Here is a 7,386-nt window from a genome sequence, read left to right as displayed (position 1 = left end):
GAGAGGTAGAGGAGAGTTAGAGGAGAGGAGAGGTAGAGTTAGAGGAGAGGAGAGGTAGAGTTAGAGGAGAGGAGAGGTAGAGTTAGAGGAGAGGAGAGGTAGAGTTAGAGGAGAGGAGAGGTAGAGTTAGAGTAGAGGAGAGGTAGAGGAGAGGAGAGTAGAGGAGAGGAGAGGTAGAGTTAGAGGAGAGGAGAGGTAGAGTTAGAGGAGAGGAGAGGTAGAGGAGAGGAGAGGTAGAGTTAGAGGAGAGGAGAGGTAGAGTTAGAGGAGAGGAGAGGTAGAGTTAGAGGAGAGGAGAGGTAGAGTTAGAGGAGAGGAGAGGTAGAGTTAGAGGAGAGGTAGAGTTAGAGGAGAGGAGAGGTAGAGTTAGAGGAGAGGAGAGGTAGAGGAGAGGAGAGGTAGAGTTAGAGGAGAGGTAGAGTTAGAGGAGAGGAGAGGTATAGTTAGAGTAGAGGAGAGGTAGAGTTAGAGGAGAGGAGAGGTAGAGTTAGAGGAGAGGAGAGGTAGAGTTAGAGGAGAGGTAGAGTTAGAGAAGAGGTAGAGTTAGAGGAGAGGAGAGGTAGAGTTAGAGGAGAGGAGAGGTAGAGTTAGAGGAGAGGTAGAGTTAGAGGAGAGGAGAGGTAGAGTTAGAGGAGAGGAGAGGTAGAGGAGAGGAGAGGTAGAGTTAGAGGAGAGGAGAGGTAGAGTTAGAGGAGAGGAGAGGTAGAGTTAGAGGAGAGGAGAGGTAGAGTTAGAGGTGAGGTAGAGTTAGAGGAGAGGAGAGGTAGAGTTAGAGGAGAGGAGAGGTAGAGTTAGAGGAGAGGTAGAGTTAGAGGAGAGGAGAGGTAGAGTTAGAGGAGAGGAGAGGTAGAGTTAGAGGAGAGGATAGGTATAGTTAGAGTAGAGGAGAGGTATAGTTAGAGTAGAGGAGAGGTAGAGTTAGAGGAGAGGAGAGGTAGAGTTAGAGGAGAGGAGAGGTAGAGTTAGAGGTGAGGTAGAGTTAGAGGAGAGGATAGGATAGGTAGAGTTAGAGTAGAGGTAGAGTTGGAGTAGAGGAGAGGTATAGTTAGAGTAGAGGAGAGGTAGAGTTAGAGGAGAGGAGAGGTAGAGTTAGAGGAGAGGAGAGGTAGAGTTAGAGGAGAGGTAGAGTTAGAGGAGAGGATAGGATAGGTAGAGTTAGAGTAGAGGTAGAGTTGGAGTAGAGGAGAGGTAGAGGTAGAGTTGGAGTAGAGGAGAGGTAGAGTTGGAGGAGAGGTAGAGTTAGAGGAGAGGAGAGGTAGAGTTAGAGGAGAGGAGAGGTATAGTTAGAGGAGAGGAGAGGTAGAGGAGAGGAGAGGTAGAGTTAGAGGAGAGGAGAGGTAGAGTTAGAGGAGAGGATAGGTATAGTGAGAGTAGAGGAGAGGTAGAGTTAGAGGAGAGGAGAGGTAGAGTTAGAGGAGAGGAGAGGTAGAGTTAGAGGTGAGGTAGAGTTAGAGGAGAGGAGAGGTAGAGTTAGAGGAGAGGAGAGGTAGAGTTAGAGGTGAGGTAGAGTTAGAGGAGAGGAGAGGTAGAGTTAGAGGAGAGGAGAGGTAGAGTTAGAGGAGAGGAGAGGTAGAGTTAGAGTAGAGGAGAGGTAGAGTTAGAGTTAGAGGAGAGGAGAGGTAGAGGAGAGGAGAGGTAGAGTTAGAGTAGAGGAGAGGTAGAGTTAGAGGAGAGGAGAGGTAGAGTTAGAGGAGAGGAGAGGTAGAGTTAGAGGAGAGGAGAGGTAGAGGAGAGGAGAGGTAGAGTTAGAGTAGAGGAGAGGTAGAGTTAGAGGAGAGGAGAGGTAGAGTTAGAGGAGAGGAGAGGTAGAGTTAGAGTAGAGGAGAGGTAGAGTTAGAGGAGAGGAGAGGTAGAGTTAGAGTAGAGGAGAGGTAGAGGAGAGGAGAGGTAGAGTTAGAGGAGAGGAGAGGTAGAGTTAGAGTAGAGGAGAGGTAGAGTTAGAGGAGAGGAGAGGTAGAGGAGAGGAGAGGTAGAGTTAGAGGAGAGGAGAGGTAGAGTTAGAGGAGAGGAGAGGTAGAGTTAGAGGAGAGGAGAGGTATAGTTAGAGTAGAGGAGAGGTAGAGTTAGAGGAGAGGAGAGGTAGAGTTAGAGGAGAGGAGAGGTAGAGTTAGAGGTGAGGTAGAGTTAGAGGAGAGGTAGAGTTAGAGGAGAGGATAGGATAGGTAGAGTTAGAGTAGAGGTAGAGTTGGAGTAGAGGAGAGGTAGAGGTAGAGTTGGAGTAGAGGAGAGGTAGAGTTGGAGGAGAGGTAGAGTTGGAGGAGAGGTAGACCCTTGACTGAAAGCTTGATAGCTGTTGTTGTTTGGCACCCCTACGAATGAGAGTAGGCAAAAAAAACAAGTAAGTCTCGGTCATAGTAAGATACTCTCTCCCTCAAACAAACACACACACCATAGACCATGTATAAACAGACGCACGCATAACCAATCAATAATCAACACAAATACTATTCACGTGAATTTGAGGAACTGTGGAACATTCGTTTATGTTGACCACCAACTGTCATGAGTCCACACCATAGACCAGGGGTGTCAAACTCATTCCATGGAGGGCCTAGTGTCTGCTGGTTTTTGGTTTTTACTTTCAAAGAAGACCTAGACAACCAGGTGAGGGGAGTTCCTTACTAATTAGTGACCTTAATTGATCAATCAAGTACAAGGGAGGAGTGAAAACAGGCAGACACTCGACCCTCCATGGAATGAGATTGGCACTGCTCCAAAAAATAAAGGGAACACTTAAACAACACAATGTAACTCCAAGTCAATCACACTTCTGTGAAATCAAACTGTCCACTTAGGAAGCAACACTGATTGACAATAAATTGCACATGCTGTTGTGCAAATGGAATAGACAACAGGTGGAAATTATAGGCAATTAGCAAGACACCCCCAATAAAGGACTGGTTTTGCAGGTGGTGACCACAAACCACTTCTCAGTTCCTATGCTTCCTGGCTGATGTTTTGGTCACTTTTGAATGCTGGCGGTGCTTTCACTCTAGTGGTAGCATGAGACGGAGTCTACAACCCACACAAGTGGCTCAGGTAGTGCAGCTCATCCAGGATGGCACATCAATGCGAGCTGTGGCAAGAAGGTTTGCTGTGTCTGTCAGCGTAGTGTCCAGAGCATGGAGGCGCTACCAGGAGACAGGCCAGTACATCAGGAGACGTGGAGGAGGCCGTAGGAGGGCAACAACAATTCGCCACTGGCGCCCTGTGCTCTTCACAGATGAAAGCAGGTTCACACTGAGCACATGTGACAGACGTGACAGAGTCTGGAGACGCCGTGGAGAACGTTCTGCTGCCTGCAACATCCTCCAGCATGACCGGTTTGGCGGTGGGTCAGTCATGGTGTGGGGTGGCATTTCTTTGGTTGGCCGCACAGCCCTACATGTGCTCGCCAGAGGTAGCCTGACTGCCATTAGGTACCGAGATGAGATCCTTAGACCCCTTGTGAGACCATATGCTGGTGCGGTTGGCCCTGGGTTCCTCCTAATGCAAGACAATGCTAGACCTCATGTGGCTGGAGTGTGTCAGCAGTTCCTGCAAGAGGAAGGCATTGATGCTATGGACTGGCCCGCCCGTTCCCCAGACCTGAATCCAATTGAGCACATCTGGGACATCATGTCTCGCTCCATCCACCAACGCCACGTTGCACCACAGACTGTCCAGGAGTTGGCGGATGCTTTAGTCCAGGTCTGGGAGGAGATCCCTTAGGAGACCATCCGCCACCTCATCAGGAGCATGCCCAGGCGTTGTAGGGAGGTCATACAGGCATGTGGAGGCCACACACACTACTGATCCTCATTTAGACTTGTTTTAAGGACATTACATCAAAGTTGGATCAGCCTGTAGTGTGGTTTTCCACTTTAATTTTGAGGGTGACTCCAAATCCAGACCTCCATGGTTTGATAAATTTGATTTCCATTGATAATTTTTGTGTGATTTTGTTGTCAGCACATTCAACTATGTAAATAAAAAAGTATTTAATAAGATGATTTCATTCATTCAGATATAGGATGTGTTATTTTAGTGTTCCCTTTATTTTTTTGAGCAGTGTATATATATATATATACATATAGTACCAGCCAAAAGTTTGGACACCTACTCATTCCAGGGTTTTTCTTTATTTTTACTATTTTCTACATTGTAGAACAATAGTGAAGACATCAAATCTATGAAATAACACATATGGATCATGTAGTAACCAGAAAAGTGTTAAACAAATCAAAATACATTTTATATTTGAGATCCTTCAAAGTAGCCACCCTTTGCCTTGATGACAGCTTTGCACACTCTTGGCATTCTCTCAACCAGTTTCATGAGGAATGCTTTTCCAACAGTCTTGAAGGAGTTCCCACATATGCTGAGCACTTGTTGGCTGCTTTTCCTTCCCTCTGTGGTCCAACTCATCCCAAACCATCTCAATTGGGTTGAGGTCGGGTGATTGTGGAGGCCAGGTCATCTGATGCAGCACTCCATCACTTGCCTTGGTCAAATAGCCCTTGCACAGCCTGGAGGTGTGTTTTATTAATCCATGTAATATAGCCTACACATGCACAATAAATCCATTATTTATTTTAGACAGGTCTAAAGAAGCATGATATGAAGAAAATGTAGTCTATTTCAGAAGAACATAATAGCATTCTCTTGAGTTGTCCTTATGTTAGGTCCTGATCTAGCTATGCCAAATGGCTGTGGGCTACACTAGTTAATTTAGCCGACAAGATTTGCTTAGAATTCCGTGGCATTATTTTATAGTATTAAGAATACAATTGAACAAAGCTGAATAAAATAGAAAGGATATTTTCTCCAAATGATTTGAGGGAGTGCGCACATGCGGCTATTCTGTGTTGACCGGTTAACAAATACATAGGTATTCCTATATGGTTAATTTAGAGTTATTAATGTAACTTTAGTAGTTCTACAAACGTTGGGCTATATGTTTAGATTTTTGATAAATTGTAAGGTTGCATGGTGCTCTGCTTAGTTTTTTGCGCAGGCTGTACACTCTACAGTACCTCAGTCACTCATTCACAATTTGACAAGCACTTGATAATGCCTAGAATTTCACTGCGGCATCCCCTTTGTGTAGCCGTAATGGACCCTAAAGAAATTCCATGCCTTTTGTGGCCTGTGGCGGTTGTGCCGTTCGCCCTGAGTGCTGTGCGCTCCGAATCTCCATCACGTGTTCTGGTCTTTCTCACAGGCTACAAGTGAGGGACGCAACTGCACGCACCCTTATCCAATTCCAAGGTGCATATTGAAAGTATTGGAAGAACTGTCCACATTTACTTTTCCTCAGCCAACAAGATGAGTAGGCCTAACGAACAGCAAAAGCACTAGCCCATGTCAATCTATGTCAATCTACTATCCCCCATAGTACAAAAGTCGACCTATTCTGTGCATTAAATAAATATTCCAAACATAGTCTGGGACAGTTGTGGGATGCGATAGATCGCAAATTAATACAACCACTAGCATCAAAAAAACATTTTTATGCAATGTGGCTGATGCAACGGATCAGAACGTTTAGCTTAAAATGTTGATGAACGATTAGGGCTTCTTCACATTATAAGTGTAAGCGTGAATGTTTCATTATCAAAAGTGACCGCAAATGCAATTATGCATGTAATGCTTTTATTATAAAGGTGGATTTTTATGGTGAATATTATCTTCCCCAAACTTGAAACTCAAGTGCTGCATATATATGCCAGTTAGGATCTACACCCCTTGTAAAGGGGATTAATGTGCTTAATTTTAAGAAGTTATTTGGCCACTTTAGTTGTGATACAAACCTTATCAAAACATATAGGCCTATGGGCTAGGCTACATGAGGTGTGCAACTATGATTCGAAAAAGTCGCAAAAAAAGGGCATTGTTTCTTATACTGGGCATCATTCACAAGTGATGAAATATAATTCAAAAGTGATAAGCTAATATTGCCACCCATCAGACTATTCTTGATTTAATCTGGTCTTTACATATACTAAATAATATACACTACCAGTCAAAATTTTGGACACACCTACTCATTCAAGGGCTTTTCTTTATTTTTACTATTTTTTACATTGTAGAATATTAGTGAAGACATCAAAACTATGAAACAACACATATATAATCATATAGTAACCAAAAAAGTGTTAAACCAATAAAAATATATTTTATATTTGAGATTCTTCAAATAGCCCCCCTTTGCCTTGATGACAGCTTTGCACACTCTTGGCATTCTCTCAACCAGCTTCACCTGGAATGCTTTTCCAACAGTCTTGACGGAGTTCCCACATATATTGAGCACTTGTTGGCTGCGTTTCCTTCACTCTGCGGTCCAACTCATCCCAAACCATCTCAATTGGGTTGAGGTCAGGGGATTGTGGAGAACAGGTCATCTGATGCAGCACTCCATCACTCTCCTTCTTGGTCAAATAGCCCTTACACAGCCTGGAGGTGTGTTGGGTCATTGTCCTGTTGAAAAACAAATGATAGTCCCTTTAAACCCAAACCAGATGGGATGGTGTATCACTGCAGAATGCTGTGGTAGCCATGCTGGGTAAGTGTGCCTTGAATTCTAAATAAATCACAGACAGTGTCACCAGCAAAGCACCCCCACACCATAACACATGCAGAGATCATCCGTTCACGCACACCGCGTCTCACAAAGACACAGTGGTTGGAACCAAAAATCTCCAATTTGGACTCCAGACCAAAGGACTAATATCCATCGGTCTGATGTCCATTGCGTTTCTTGGCCCAAGCAAGTCTCTTCTTCTTATTGGTGTCCTATAGTAGTGGTTTCTTTGCAGCAATTCGACCATGAAGGCCTGATTCACACAGTCTCCTTTGAGCAGTTGATGTTGAGATGTGTCTGTTACTTGAACTCTGTGAAGCATTTATTTGGGCTGCAATTTCTGAGGCTGGTAACTCTAATGAACTTATCCTCTGCAGCAGAGGTAACTCTGGGTCTTCCATTCCTGTGGCGGTCCTCATGAGAGCCAGTTTCATCGTAGCGCTTCATGGTTTATGCGACTGCACTTGAAGAAACTTGAGCTTCATGTCTTAAAAAAAGGATGGACTGTCGTATCTCTTTGCTTCTTTGAGCTGTTCTTGCCATAATACGGACTTGGTGTTTTAAAAATAGGGCTAGCTTCTGTATACCCCCCTACCTTGTCACAACACAACTGATTGGCTCAAACGCATTAAGAAGGAAATCAATTCCACAAATTAACTTTTAAGTAGACACCTGTTAATTGAAATGCATTCCAGGTGACTACCTCATGAAGCTGGTTGAGTATATATATTTATATACAGTGGGGAAAAAAACTATTTAGTCAGCCACCAATTGTGCAAGTTCTCCCACTTAAAAAGATGAGAGAGGCCTGTAATTTTCATCAT

This window comes from Coregonus clupeaformis, chromosome 3 (assembly GCF_020615455.1).
Source record: "Coregonus clupeaformis isolate EN_2021a chromosome 3, ASM2061545v1, whole genome shotgun sequence".
Classification (NCBI taxonomy): domain Eukaryota; kingdom Metazoa; phylum Chordata; class Actinopteri; order Salmoniformes; family Salmonidae; genus Coregonus; species Coregonus clupeaformis.
Note: the sequence above shows the minus strand (reverse complement) of the source record.